Source organism: Callithrix jacchus, chromosome 12 (assembly GCF_049354715.1).
Source record: "Callithrix jacchus isolate 240 chromosome 12, calJac240_pri, whole genome shotgun sequence".
Classification (NCBI taxonomy): domain Eukaryota; kingdom Metazoa; phylum Chordata; class Mammalia; order Primates; family Cebidae; genus Callithrix; species Callithrix jacchus.
In genome coordinates, this window is record NC_133513.1 from 61,277,012 (window position 1) to 61,293,126 (window position 16,115).

Below are 16,115 nucleotides of genomic sequence, written 5' to 3' on the forward strand. Positions count from 1 at the left end.
GGCAGCCAAGCAAGGTCAGTGGAGGGGGCGGGGCCCGAAGTGGGGCGGAGCTTGGGAGAGCAAAGCGCGAGGGCGGGGCAGGGCCCGAGGTGGGGTTCAGCCGGATCACGGGGTGGGGCGGGCACCGTAGCCCCGTGAGGCTCGCGCCTGCGTACTGGTCCGCGGCGGGGCGGGGCTGCGCGCTTTCGCGGACCTTGGAGGGCGGAGTCCAGGCCGGCGCCGGCAGGGGGACGGGGCGCGGTGGATTTGGAGTCTGGCGCTCCTTCAGACCGATGACGCGTTGCTGGGAGCTGCGGCTACGGCTGCGGGGACTGCAGAGATGTGACGGGCGGCCCTAGCTTCACCTTCCGTCCTCGGGCCCGCAGGTCGCTGGGCGGCCTGCTGCCGGGCCTCGGCACAGGAGGCAGCGCGACCTCCGCACGGTAAGAGCGGGGCTCCGGGCCCGAGTCGGGGCCGGGGTCGCCGCGGGCTCTGGGGGCAGCCCAGGACTAGGCGCGCAATCCGGGGCGGGACGGAGGCTCTGTCTCCCGGGCTGAGGTGGTGGCGCCCTCCTGTCCCCCGGCCTCCAGGGTGAGCCTCTCTAGTTCCCCTCGGACGCGGGGCGGGCGCGGACCCGGGAGGCGGGAGGACGCCGTCCCTGCGGCTGTAACTGCGTGGGGCCTCGGGCCGCGGGCGCCGCTGTCTTTCAGGGGAAATCGGGCGCGGCTGAGGTACTCAGTGATTTCAGAGCCTGGTATATTGTGAGGGTGGATGAGGAAAGTACCGGGGCGCCCCGAAGGAGTGGGATTTTTTTTTTAATTAATTTCAGGGCTAAATCAAAGACACACCCTAAAACACATCCTGAGGTGAAACTTTGACGGGGCACACCGTTGCGTAGGTTCAGATCTTCTCTCTTCTCTTTAGACATGTATTTTAATACATTTTATTTTTAATGCACCTACTTTCTTGCGAAAGTAAAAGGAGGAATGAAAGGACTCCTTCGTGGTGGCCCTTGGTGGCAAAGCTTAAGTTTTCATTTCAATAATTGCATATTCATGTATGTGGGCTCGCGGCCAATGAGGCTGGCTGCTCCCAGACTAGGCCTTAGCGGGGTGGAAATGACTGATGCAAGGACTCTGTGGTCTCAGATTAGAGTGTTGGTTGCTCACTCCTGTAGATGAGAAATTGAGCTTTAAGCCTTTCAAAATGGCCATATGAAAGGCATTCCTTTGGCTGGGCGTAGTGGCTCACGCCTGTAATCCAAGCACTTTGGAGGCCAAGGCAGGCGGATCACCTGAGGTCGGGAGTTCAAGACCAATCTGACCAACATGGTGAAACACTGTCTTAAAAAAAAAAAAAGGAAAAGAAAAAAAGGCATTCCTTTTTTCCCCGAGCATTAACATATAGCAGAGCCTATAAATTTGGCCAGTGTTTTTAGAGCATCCTCTTTTAGACTCGTTTAGAGACTTTAGAGATGGCAGCTACTCTTTAACCAAAAGGAACTTAAGATGCTCTCCTGCAAAAGATAGGTGCAAAACATCTTATCCGTCATCAGTATGTGATAACTATGTAAATATTCCTAAGTGTTTGCCTGAAATCAGTGTTCTTTCTCTTGGACTTCATTAATGTTTGCTTCTCTTAATTTATGAAAACTCTTTACTGTTATTTTTTGTTTTCGTTTGTGTTCTCAACACATTGGGTTCAAATAATCTTCAGGTTAAAAATGCACACTTTGTTGAACCTTTTAGCCATAATTCATACTGTGTACTTCAGCATCGTATTAATAAGTCATAGTTCAGAAGGCGCTAGAAGCCATCCTGAAAGCAAGCAAAGTCTCCATTAAGAATTCTGTAAAAATTTTACTTTTCCACATTCAGACCCGCCTTTTTGTTGCTTTGACTTAACTCCTTTGATTGTATGGTGGAAGAAAGGACTTCGAATCCATATTTAGAAATCCTTCAGTGACTCCATAATCTATATCAATGAAATTCAAAGTCCTTCATGTTAGTGGTATTTGTCAAGATTCTAGTGTCATCTTCTACCATTATGCCTGCCCTCTCCGTGTAAGACTGCTTGCAGTTCTCTGAAGTTGACATCTTCCTCTGTGGTTTTTCAGTATTCCTTTGTTGAGAATTCTCTACTTAGTAAACAACTTGTCCTTGAAGACCTTACTAAAGTGTTATCTCTGAGGCTTGTCTAGACAGCTCATCCCTCTTGTCTTAACTGATTTGTACATTCTGCAGTTAGTATTTGATAACTGGTAGTTAATGATTTGTTTTATGTCTGTCTCCACCAGGTTTTTGGGTTTCTTCGTTTTTTGTTTTTTCTGAGAGGGTGTTTCTTACTGTTGCCCAGGCCAGGGTACAATGGCTTTAATCTCGACTGACTGCTACCTCTGCCTCCCGGATTCACGAGATTCTCCTGCCTCAGCCTCCCTGGTAGCTGGGATTACAGTTGCACACCACCACACCCGGCTAATTTTTTTGTATTTTTAGTAGAGATGGGGTTTCGCTATGTTGGTTAGAGTAGTCTTGAACTCCTGACCTGGTGATTCACCCTCCTTGGCTTCCCAAAGTGCTGGGATTACAGGCTTGAGTCACTGTGCCCAGCCTGGTTTTTGGGCTTCTTAAGGGAACAGAACTTTGCAACTCTAATACAGTGTGGTGCAAATGCTCAAAACCATTTACTCAATGCGTTTTTGACAAATATTCCGAGTCTTGAATATAGCCATAAGATAGGTGAAATATGTTAGACCATTGCATTCAGCATCAGATAATTTAGAAAAGAAGAATGCACAAGGTTGTTTTAAATATCCAAGAATGAAGCAAAAATTGTTGCTGGTTAGGAATGAAATCCCAGTTATGTTTTTAAAAATTCACTTTATGACACAGGAATTTAAGGGCATGACCAATAAGGATTGCTGTTTCTTTGGTCCTACAACTTTATTTTGAGGTGCAGTAATTTGCCCAGAGTCATGCAGGTAGAAAGGGAAGGCAAGGATTACAGTCCAGGTTTGACCATCTTTGTATTTCACTCTTGCTCTCAGTCTCCTAATTCTAAGTTTTAATTGTTTTACAATTCTAATGGGGGTTGTGAGCGAATTGGAGGTGTCATGAATAAAGGGTCTTTTAACTTAATAGAATATTGAACTTGAAAGAATTAACAGGTTATTTGGTTTAACTTAAAAATGGTTAGCATTAAACAGCTCCAGGCTGAAAAGACAAATAGCTTGTTTGAGATTGCTTAGACTCATCTATATCTCATATCTTCTGACCTTGCGATTGTGCATTTTTTGCTACTCCATGGTGCTTTGGGGTGAAATCAAGGAGTTGCTAGTTTTTTCCAGAGGGAGTGCAAATCTGCTTGCATGTTATCCCTCTTTGAATCCACAGCTGCCACTCCTAGGGACTTAGAATCCTTGTGGCTGAGAAACATGATAATTCATTTGGAGATACAACAGAAACCTAACCTTCACTATTCCACTCAGCCAGATAGTTTTAACATCAGTGCTTGGGGCCCTCTCTTCAGATGCCCCATAACAAGTGGCTTCTGATCACCATATAGAGATCTCACATATAATTAAGTTTTGATGGTAAAATGAGATTTTAATATAAGAAAGTTGCAGCTGGCTAATAGCATGGCTAAAATTACTTATGTGGCTGGTCTGTGAGAAGAGTCTATCTTATTCCTATGTGATAGGATTTTGGGAGAAAAAGTGGATGATTGTGGCTGCCTCTAAAAAGTCAGTTTTGAAATGTGTACTTAGTGGTATGGGCCTGACCAATTCCAAAAGGCTTTTTATCTTACAAACAACTTAATGGTCAAATTTTAAGAATCAAAACAAACTTTTAATTTTTCTTATCTCCTGTCATATCTAAGTGATTTTAAATGATAAAGCATAAATGTGATGCTGAATGTTTGCTTTCATATTTGATGTTTCATTTTTGCTGTAGTTTTTATACCTTTAGATGATTATACAGTGTTACAGTGACTTATTTCTTAATAATTGCACATCTAGATTTCTTACTATTTTGCAAGTAATGCAGTTAGTGTATAGTTCATCATTTTGCTTCTTTCCTTTAAACTAAAGGCCTAAGAGCAGGATTACAAGTCAGAGGGTATGAAGGTTTTGTTAATTTTGAAAAATATATCAGATTTCCTTCTAAAAGATCCTGATTTACACTGACTCCAGTAGAGTTTGGTTGACTGGTTCTATCATACTTTATAGGTTTTGCTTTTAAAAGTTTATTTTTAAAAAACAAGGATAAGGTTACTTGCAATCTAATGTCATAGTCCATAGTAGAAAAGCAAATGCAGTATTCTTCCAGTTTTATTTTTTCCTTTATTTGTCCATCATCCATAAGTTTATTGGAATCTTCTCACCACTTTTCATTAGCACTAGTATCATAAATATATTCATCTCTTGAAAAATATTTCTGATCTGTTTTTCCTCATTATAGGCTTTGTAGGTTTTGTATTATTAAATTTATATTATTGTATATCTATTTTAAAGTCAGTGTGGCTGGGTGCAGTGACTCATGCCTGTAATCCCACCACTTTGGGAGGCTGAGGTGGGAGAATCGCTTGAGCCTAGGAGTTTGAGACCAGCCTGGGCAACGTAGTGAGTCCCAGTCTCTATTTAAAAAGAGAAAAAGAAAAAAGTCAGTGTGGGCCGGGCGCAGTGGCTCAAGCCTGTAATCCCAGCACTTTGGGAGTCCAAAGCAGGTGGATCACAAGGTGAAGAGATTGAGACCATCCTGGCCAACATGGTGAAACCCCCTCTCTACTAAAAATAAAAAAATTAGCTGGGTGTGGTGGTGTGCGCCTGTAGTCCCAGCTTCTCAGGAGGCTGAAGCAGGAGAATTGCTTGAACCCGGGAGGTGGAGGTTGCAGTGAGTTGAGATTGTGCTGCTGTACTCCAGCCTGGTGCCTGGTGACAGAGTGAGACTCTGTCTCAAAAAAAAAAAAAAGAAAAAGAAAAAAGTCAGTGATTTTTGTCTTTTGATTGTGTTATCTGAGAATGAAGGTCATGCTCCTATCTGATGCATACTTTTATTTCCTTAAGCTTCTAGAGTTCATTGGTTATGTATATATATTTAGAAAGTTAATATGCAACTGAGGTCAGATTTCATTTATGTGTATTTTATGTTATAGAAAACTACATTATTATGTTTTCATTCTTTTTTCTGAACTTAAATAGAAAACAAAACAAAATAACCCAACTTTTTTTAAAAAAATAGGTACTTATATTTTAATAATTGATGGTGAACTTTTGATAAACTAAAATTTTATGACAGCAATTTATTGGTTAATTGAAATTTTTATCTGTTCAAGATTAACCAGAGGATTGTCTTTAACTCTTGTTGTTAATCATTCTAAAATATGTGAAAGAAGAGCTTAGTAATCTGTTCCTATTGGAGAGTAGACCATTCTAGGTAGATGAGACAACACAGGATAATAGTTTACCTTGAGTGCTGGGTTTTGTCCTGGTTCCTGGCATTGAGTTTCTTACATAGTCCTCAGCAACCCTAGAAGATAGGTTCTTTTAGTATGTTCATTTTGTGGATATGAAAATTTAGAGACCAGATAACATAGGTAGTGAGCATTGGAAGTGGAACTCAGCCTGCTTTTAAAAGATGCTATTTGATGCCAAGGATTTGGACTTCATTTCTTAGACATCGGAAAGATTAGATGTTGCAAAGCAAGGGGATGATATGGTATGTTATCTCTTTTGGGGAGATTGCTCATGTGACAAAGTGGCTATATATTGAATTATGTTTCTAATAGGAAGTGGTTGAAATAGTCTTGTGAGAAATGAAGGCTAAACTTTGAGGTGGAAGTGGAGATCAGGGGATATTTTGAAACGATACAGGATTTAGTAACTGATTTATAAGAGAGTGAGAAGGCAGAGTATTGATTTGGAAGACATAGAGTGGGGTAATGACATGAATATGTGCTCACAGCCCTTTGTTGTATTTCTTTCACAGCATTGACTGTGATGTATTTTACCTATTCTAGTGACACATCTGTCTCCCCCACTGGATTGTGTGCTTGTCAAGGATAGGGACTGGGTAGAGGAATGAGTGAATATAGGATGAGATAATACAGAAAGACATCAAGGGACCGAACTGGGAAACACCAGATCACCAGAATGAAAGAGTGAGTGGAGGAAGAGGAGCTCTAGAATGTGACAGCTGTCAGGAGGATGGGGAAAGAGCCATCAGGGAGGGAGCAGAGGGGAGGAAAGTATTAGCACAGATGTGAGCATGTAGAATGCTGCCACCTCAGGCTACAAACAGTTGTGGTTGATGTGGGCTGCTGTCATAAGCTGATGAGTGGTTGTATGGGGCAACTTTGTCTTTCCTTTGTTACAGACCGATCCCCCTATGACCCCCACGCCCCTCCCCGCCAAGCTTTTTCTGAGTATCTGATTGCTTTCTGCCTCTCTGGCTTCTGACGTCTGCTTGCTACAGGTGCTGATGCTGGGGTGTGATTCAGCCTATTGAGATTAACCAATGAGAACAGTCCTTTCTTTTTAAGTGAATTGACCAGTCACAGTACGTGAGATGTAATCTCTGAGTTTTTAGCTCTTCTCTGCTGAGTTGATTGCATTGGAATGCTGTAGAGTTACTTCTCTACCTTTAAAGACTTCTGATTGGTTGTATTATGCTTTGGAGCCATTGGGAAGCCACAGGATTCTTAAAGATTGGATCCATGAGCCCTGAAGTTTCTCACCTGTTTCCTTTTTCATGTTGATCAGTAGCTTAGTTCGAATGTAGTTGGATCATCTTTGAAGACTGTCGGTCTTAAAAATGCCACAGATTATTCCAAATAATTAAGAATCTCTCTGTTTTCTTTGTACTTTATAGTTATATGAGACATAGGGGCTTGTTTTACATTTTCTTGGTTAGTTCCTAACTTCATGTGTTTATTTTTTCAGTGAGTTACTTGGTAAAGGAATCGCTCTTGATTTTTTTTTACAACCGTTTGCTTCTGGCCATCCTTACCCTCTGTTCTCTGCCTTCTCTGGTTTTCATCTACCTGGTTTCTGGCCTTGGTAAGAACAATAGGAAGGGGAAAACAGAAAAAGCATGAGTGAAGCTCCTCCCTTCCCTTTGTTATGATAGTCATTACTGCTCTCCTCCCTGCCATCACTGCTCCCAGCTGTTCACTTTGGCATGGTCTCCTACCCTGTATGTTGAGGTCTGTGTGTGGGAATAGAAATCCAGGGCATGGCTCTTTAGCTGAGGAATGATGGGCATCTCAGGGTTTTGGTCCTTTTGTGATCTCTGGTTTGGGGCCTGGTATTGAAAAGCCAGCTCCGTGACATCTTGTATCTGAGCAAATGTTTTCTGTTCCTTGGCATTCTACTTCTCTTGCTCTCTCTTTTTTTTTTTTTTTTGAGGCAGGGTCTGACTTTGTCATCAGTAGTGCCATTATGGCTCACTGCAGCCTTGACCTCCTGGGCTCTAGCTATCCACCTGCCTTGGCTTCCTGAGTAGCTGGTACTACAAGCATGTACTACCATGCCTGGCTAATTTTTAAAAATTTTCATAGAGACAGGGTCTCCCCATGTTTCCCAGGCTGGGCTCAAATATTCAGGAAATATGTAGGTGATATTTCTTTTCAAGGGTGGGGAGGCAGGAATAGCCATCTTTTTGTTTTGTTTTATTTAAAAATTTTCCTCAAGTATATTTTCCTCAGTTTAGGAATAGTATGGCTTGTCAACCTTTATTTATTATTGGTACCAGCTAGAGTTGTAGACTTGGCCGTTGTTGTGGCCATGCTTCTTTTCTTTTCTTTTTCTTTTTCTTTTTTTTTTTTTTTTTGAGACGGAGGAGTCTACTCTGTTGCCCAGGCTGGAGTGCATTGGTGCAATCTCAGCTCACTGCAACCTCCACCTGCCAGTTTCAGGCAATTCTCCTGCCTCAGCCTCCCAAGTAGCTGGGACTACAGGTGTGCGTTACCATGCCTGGCTAATTTTTTTTGTATTTTTTTTTAGTAGAGACAGGGTTTCACCTTATTGGCCAGGCACTTCTCAAACTCCTGACCTTGGGATCCGCTTGCCTTGACCTCCCAAAGTACTGGGATTCTAGGTGTGAGTCACCGTGCCCAGCCTTGTGGCCTTTCTTGAAGTCCTGTTTTTCCAGGACTTAGAGATTTTCTACACTCTAAATTTCTTCAATCCTGGCTTACAGAACAGATCTTCAGTCTGGCTTTTTCTCATTCATTTATTCAAGAAATGTATTCTGAACACTTGCTAGAAATAGTTCAGTGAACAAGACAGTTTTCTGCCTTTGTGGAGCTTACATTCTAATAACAAGATACAGAGGATAGAAAAGTATACATGTGATATGTTGGCTATTATATCCCTGTGGGAAAAATAAAGCAGGATAAGGTGAAAAGAGCATGTGAGGGGGATGCTGCTGTTTTATCTAAGGTGGTTAAGGAAGGCTGTAAAAAAACTAGCATTTGAGCAGCGATCTTAGAGAAGTGAAAATGTGGTCTATGCAGATATTTAGGAGAGAGAGTACTTGATGAAGACAGAAATGGAATGCCAAGATCCTGTGGCTGAAGCTTGTGTGACCTGTTCTAGGAGTGTCAAGTAGGCCAGTGGAGGCATTGAGGGGAAATGGTTGGTAGAAGATGAGGTCAGAGAGGTGGATTGAGTTGGGGGAGATGTCTGATCATATATGGCATTGTAGGCCAGGGAGACTGGCTTTTAAAAAGTGGGAAGCCACCAGAGTTTTAACTTGTTCTAAGTAGAACTCTCAGCAGCTATGTAGAGAATGTCAGGGGTGGTGCATAATGAGATTATTTAGGAGGCTGCAGCAGTAATCCTGGGTGGGGGATGATTTTAGGCAGGGATAGGGAGAAATGCTCCCATTTTGTATACATTTTGAAGGCAGAGCCAACAATTTAATGATGTGTTGAATGTGGGCTGTGAGTTTTGGTCTGAACAACTGGACACATGGAATTAACATTTACTGAGATGGGTAAGAGTGCAGAAGAAGCAGGTTTTGGGGGGAAATAATGAGTTCAATTTTGGACATTTTAAGTTAGTAATCTAAGTGGAGAGATTGTGTAGAGAGCTGAGTATGCATTCACAGCAGAGATATATAAATTTCCAGTTATTCGAGAGATAGTCTTTAATGCCACGAGAAGGGATTAAAATAATTTAGGGAGCAAGTATGGTTGGAGAAGTTCCACAAGTTAGCCTTAGGATCCTGTAATGTATTCAGAGGGAAAGAAACTAGCAAAGAAGACCAAGAAGCAGCACACCCATGAAGAAGGAAGAGAGTTAAGCTGAGGAGAATCAATGAAGCCAATTGAAATGTTCTAAGAAGGAGCAAGTGAGTAACCAATTTGTGTCAGATGCTATTAGATTGAGGATTAAGATGCAGCAATATGAAAATCATTGGTGACCTTAACAAGTTGTTTCTGGTTTAGTGGTGGAAGGAAGACTTGATTGGAGTGGGATTAAGAGAGAATTGGGGGAAATGAATTGTAGACTGCTGGGATAGATTTTTTTTCAAGGAATTGTTTATAAAGTGAAGGTAAAAGCCAGGGTGGTAGCTGGGGGGAATAGCCAGTTGTCAAGGAATTCTTTTTTTAAAGATAGGTGCTTTTTTCCTTGTTCCTTTTTTTTTTTTTTTAATTCTTATATATACATACTGTAAATCAAAAAGTATCTGAGACAGGTCTCAGTCAATTTAGAAGTTTATGTTGCCAAGGTTAAGGATGTATGCCAGGGAGACAGGTCTGTGTCTTTCTCCAAAGATGATTTTGAGTTTCATTATTTAAATGGAAAAAGCAGGTTGGAGGGGCAAGAGAGAGGAAATGATCCCATTACTGAATCCACACATTGCAAAAGAAAAGGAGCAGGTAGGGGAATAATCAGTTATGTATTTGTCTAGCGCTCTAAACTGGTGCTTTACATAAGATATGGTGAACACCAAGTAGGCTATTCGTGGACATATTTAACTTTTTATCTGTAGCTATCAGCTTAGACACAAAAGGAAAGGGGTCTGGGCTTGGTGGGAGGCCGAGGTAGGTGAATCACCTGAGGTCAGGAGTTTGAGACCACGATGACGAACATAGTGAAACCCCATCTCTTCTAAAAATACAAAATGAGCTGGGCATGGTGGTGTATGCCTGTAATCCCAGCTACTTGGGAAGCTGAGGCAGGAAAATCTATTGAACCCTGGAGGCGGAGTTTGCAGTGAGCCGAGATCGGGTCATTGCACTCCAGCCTGGGTAACAAGAGAGAAACTCCATCTCAAAAACAAACAAAACAAGAACAAAAGGAAAGGCAACTTCTTCTGTGACTAAGCTTTCAGCTTACTTCTTTTTTTCTTTTGGCATAGTGAAATTAGCATTCTAATTTTTTACTTTCACAATACAAGTACATGTAATTAACAAAATGATTCAACAGAGAAAGAAATACAGGATCTATTTCTTTGAAACATAAATTAATTGTATCTTAATCTGTGCACCCAAGGTCCGTCATCATCATGTATATGTCTTTACATGTAATTTCTCTCTTTCTTTCAAATGAAGATCATGGCCCCTGGGAGAGATGTTGAACACTTGACCCCTACTTACTTTCTAGTAGGTGGAGTGGGTGAATTTTTATTAATATAAAAACTGTTGTTTTTATCTATGATTAACAAAGGTTTTTTATGAATTAATAGAAAATGAATTAAATAGCCGTATATGTGCTAACTTATTTTCTCTCTGTTGATTATACTTAGAAGTTTTGTGCAGTGCTTGCCTTGTAGTAGCCTCTAAATTTTGATTTAGCAACCCATTTGTTATAGTAGTTTTACCTTTTTGAAAATAAAAATTAAATTGAAGAAAAAATGAGCAACTTTTCCACAGAATTTTTTTTTTTTTTTTTGAGATGGAGAACAGGCTGGAGTGCAGTGGCATGATTTTGGCTCACTGTAACCTCCTCCTCCTGGGGTAAAGCAATTCTCTGCCTGAGCCTCCTGAGTAGCTGGGATTACAGGTGCCTGCCACTTCATCCAGCTAATTTTTGTATTTTTAGTAGAGATAGGGTTTGACTATCTTGGCCAGGCTGGTCTTGAACTCCTTACCTCATGATCAACCCACCTCAGCCTCCCAAAGCGCTGGGATTACAGGTGTGAGTCAGCACATATGGCCTTCCAGGCCAGGCTACCCTTCTTCACCACCCCTTTCTTTTTTTTCAAATATACCTGACTGAATTTTACCATAATTGTTTATGATTATCGAGTTGATGTTTGAGATGAGTTCAGAAACTATGTTGAAAGCACATATTATAGTTATAGCACTTTATAAGTCTCTTTTATTGGTTCATTTATGTTTGAGTAAGTAGTAGTCAATATTTAGGAGCATCATTGCAATTGCTTCTTAACCCTCGATTGCTCTTTCTCCAGATTTTCTTACCTTAACCTCTGATCCATGCTCCTGACTTTGGATTTCTAAAACTCAGATCTGACCAGCTCTGTTTTTGCTAAAAAGTCATCTGTGGCTTCCTATTCTTTGCAGAAGTTAGTTTTCTTTTTTTTGCCTCTTTACCCACCTTTTGCCTGCACATGCTTCAGGGGATCTGGAGTGCTCCCTAGGATATCTTGCTATGTTGACTAGGCTGATCTTGAATTCCTAGTGTCAAGCAATTTTCCCACCTTGGGAAAAGTGCTGGGATTACAGGTTTGAGCCACCGTGCCCTGCCTCCCTAAGGGAATATAATACACACATGATGTTTCTTACCATAGGACTATAGAATAAAGACCGGATTTTTTGTTATCATACAGGTAGTCAGTCCTTCAAGAGGAGGTTCTATGATAATGAGAAATATTTAGACATCTCTCTGCTTTTGCACATACTATTCCTTTATTATTATTTATTTTATTTTATTGAGATGGAGTTTCGCTCTTGTTGCCTAGACTGGAGTGCAATGATGTGATCTCAGCTCACCACAATATCTGCCTCCCGGGTTCAAGCGATTCTCCTGCCTCAGCCCCCTGAGTAGCTGAGATTACAGGTATGTGCCACCATGCCCAGTTAATTTTGTATTTTTAGTAGAGATGGTGTTTCTCCATTTGGGTTAGGCTGGTGTCAAACTCCCAACCTCAGGTGATCCACCCACTTTGGCCTCCCAAAGTGCTGGAATTAATAGGCATGAGCCATCATGCCCGGCCACTTCCTTTTTTTTTTTTTTTTTTTTAATAGAATACCATTCATCTCTTTAAATCACTTTTATCTTTTGTTTTTTTGTTTGTTTTTTTAAGATGGAGTTTCATTCTTGTTGCCCAGGCTAGAGCACAAAGGCGAGATCTCAGCTCATTGCAACCTCTACCCCTGCCAGCCTCCTGAGTAGCTGGGATTACAGGTGCATGCCACCATGCCTGGCTAATTCTTTTTGTATTTTTAGTAGCAAATAATTATTCAATGTTGATCCAGTTTTGATTGATCCATTTGGTTGGGAATTTACATGGGGTTTCACCATGTTGACCAGTTGGCCAGCCTGGTCTTGAACTCCTGACCTCAGGTGATTCACCCGCCTCAGCCTCCCAACGTTTTGGGATTACAGGTGTGAGCCACTGCGCCTAGCCATCACTTTATCTTTTTTTTGAGAGCCCAATATAGATGCCTCTTCTTCCTAGAAAGCTGCTAGACATATGTTCATTATGCCTCTTCCATCTATCCTTCATTATATTCTGTTACCTGTGTTCCTGTTAACATTACAGTTATTTTGTTGTAGTAATTGCTGTATTTTACTGTTTGCTTTCATGACAGGTTCCTCTTGCCCACAACTTATAGACACTCAGTAAATTTTTTGTTGAATGAATGAGGAAAGCAAATAATTATTCAGTGTTGATCCAGTTTTGTTTGACCCATTTGATTGGGAATTTACATCATTCAGTTTGTACAGAATATACAAATGAGCAATTTAAAAAGTGTTCTTAAAGACAGTCATATCCTAAAGTGTCTTAGGAAATTTATACTTATTAAATATTTTTTTCATTAGCAAATAATAAGACTTGTTGATTATTTATTTTCTAACCCAAATCTCTATTTTTGTCTGAATTTTTTTTCTCCTCTGTTTTTATTTTTTTCATCTTTGACATACACCCAAAGAACTACAATTCATTCTACTATAAATACACATGCACACGTATGTTCATTGCAGCCCTATGTACAATAGCAAAGACCTGGAACCAACTCAAATGTCCATCAATGATAGACTGGATAGAGAAAATGCAGTACATATACACCATGGAATACTACACATCCATAAAAAATGATGAGTTCGTGTCCTTTGTAGGGACTTGGATGAATCCAGAAACCATCATTCTCAGCAAACTGACACAAGAAAAGAAAGCCAAACACTGTATGTTCTCAGTCATAGGTGGGTGTCGAACAATGAAAACATGTGGACTCAGAGAGGAGCATCACACACTGAGGGCAGTTGAGGGAGATAAGGGAGAGACAGTGGGGGCTTGGGAGGGACAACATGGGGAGAAATGCCAGATATAGTATGCACCTAAAGTAAATAAATAAATTTTTAAAAAGATGGGAAATAAAAAATCCAGTGTTTTTTCTACTCTCTCATACCACTCAGTACAACACTTTTTTTTTTTTTTTTTTTTTTGAGACAATGTCTTATTCTGTCACCCGGGCTGGAGTGCAGTGGTTTGATTATGGGTCACCACAGCCTCGACCTCCTGGACTTAATTGATGTGCCCTTTCAAGTAGGTGGGTCCACAAGTGTGTGCCACCATGCCCAGCTAATTTTTTTGTAAAACATTTTATGTAGAGATGAGGTCCATGTTGTCCAGGCTTGTCTCAAACTCCTGGCCTCTAACATCCTCCCACCTTGGCCTCCCAAAGTGTTAGAATTACAGGAATAAGCCACCACACCTGGCCTTTGTAACTTTTTTTTTTTTTTAAGAGGCAGAGTTTTGCTATCTTGCATAGGCTGGTCTCAAACACCTAGCCTTAAGTGATCCTCCTACTTCCACCTCCGAAAATGCTGGGATTACAAGAGTGAGCCACAGCACCTGGTCACAGAGCACCACTTACACTAAATGTTTGGAGATTGTTTTGCCACACACTAAGCAGTTCTGACACCAGAGTCTCCAGTAAAGATCAATTGGATGTCCTATAATTTAAGCCAAATCTGACACTGTCTTCCTGTAGATAGTGTTAAATTCTGTAGGATAAGGGCTTAGTCCCACAAGACTGCCCCCACCTGCTTCAGATGCATGCTCCAGATTATGACCTGTGCCTGACTGGCCATAAATTGGGGTTCCCATGACCCCCTTCTTGGGTTCAATTAATTTGCTAGAGCAGCTCATATAACTTAGGAAAACACTTGACTTATGTTTGCCTATTTATTAAACAGCATATTCCAAAAAATATAGATGAACAGCCAGATAGAAGAGATGAATAGGGTAGGGCATGAAAAGGGACGTGGAGATTCTCTGCCTTCTCTGGGTGTACCACTCTCCAGGTATCTCCACGTATTCAGCAATCCATATGCTTTCTGAACCCTGTCCTTTTGGCCTTTTATGGAGGCTTTTATTACATAGGTATGATTGATTACATAACTGGCCATTGGTGATGAACTCAACCTTCAGTCCCCTTCCCCTCCCTGGAGGTTGGGGAATGGGGCTGAAAAGTTCCAACCCTGTACTCATGAACTGGTCTTCCTGGTGACCGGCTTCCATCCTGTGGTCAGTCCTCATTAGCATACAAAAGACACTCATCACTTTGGAGATTCCACAGGTTTTAGGAGCTGTGTGTCCTGAACCAGGGCAGGGACCAAATACATATGTAATACATTATCATATCACAGTGTCAAAGGCAGCCTATGAACAAAGAATATCTCTTTCAAATATTCCTTATTTTTTACTTTGGCTACTACCAATCTCTTTCAGGTCTTTATTACTATGTCTAGGTAATTGTAAGAACTTTTAGTAGCTAGTCTTGCGTTAACTCTTGTCATTCCAGTTCCTCATGCACCCTGTCATCAGAAAATTGTCTTAAAAAGGAAAAAGTTACATGCCTTTCCTTCTCCTGTTCACAGAATGAACTCCATAAATAAAATCTAGAATTCAAAGCCCTTGACTCAGACTTTTCTTATCTTCTGCTGCATGAATCTTTCATCCAGCAAAACTCTTCTGTATTCCATTCCAAACACACTTCACACATTCTTTATTTGCCTTGATTTTATACTAATTCTCCCCCAACATTTTACTTTTGCTTCCTCTATTTACTGAAACTGTATCTGTTGACATAGTTCCTAATTTAAACCCACTGTAAACCTTAGACCATCATGCCCATGTTCTTGACACTTTCTTGTCTTCCAAAGCATCACTCTCCTGTTCCTCTCTCCTTCCCTCCCTTTCTCCCTTCCTTTCTCTCTCTCGCGCTCGCGCTCTGTCTCTCTCTCTCTCTCTCTCTCTCTCTCCCCCTCTCCCCCTCCCCCCCCTCTCCCTCTCTCCCTCTCTCTCTCTCTCTCTCTCTTCCCTTTCTTTCCCTTCCTCCGTTTTTTGTTATGGAGTCTCACTCTGTTGCCGAGTACAGTGGTGCAATCTCCACTCACTGCAAACTCTGCCTCCTGGGCTCAAGCGATTCTCTTGCCTCAGCCTCCCAAGTAGCTGGGATTACAGGCACCTGCCACTACACTCAGCTCATTTCTGTATTTTTAGTAGAGTCAGGGTTTCACCATGTTGGCCAGGCTGGTCTCCCTGACCTCAAGTGACCCACCCACTTTGGCCTCCCAAAATGGTGGGATTATGGCTGTAAGCCACCATGCCTGGCCCTGTTTCTCTTTTATACCTCTTATTTTCCAGCTGTCTTTATTGTCTCTTGTTCATTTATTCAGCTCATTTTCCTATTTTACTTAATGATACTGCCAGTCATTCACTTGCCCAAATTATAAAGCTGGGAGTAATCCAGACTTATCTTTCATTTTCCATTTGTTGTCAAGTCTCAGTGAGGTATCTCTTCTCTCTTCATTCTCTTTACTGTTTCCTTGGGCTAGATCTAACATCTAGAGTACACAACTATGAAAAGCCGGTTTAGTGTTAAGTCCTCACCTGGTCCTGGGCATTATATGTAACACGTATTCAGGAAATGCATTT

At 41.4% G+C, this 16,115-nt stretch overlaps 1 pseudogene across 1 annotated transcript in view; it reads left to right on the top strand.

Moving 5' to 3' along the window:
- Positions 1-294: 294 nt before the first annotated feature.
- Positions 295-16,115, top strand: part of LOC118146319 (serine-rich coiled-coil domain-containing protein 2-like) — a 56,154-nt pseudogene continuing 40,333 nt past the window's right edge. The window contains exon 1 of the transcript XR_013524937.1: positions 295-422. The product of XR_013524937.1 is annotated as a serine-rich coiled-coil domain-containing protein 2-like (transcript). The remainder of the gene's footprint in view (positions 423-16,115) is intronic.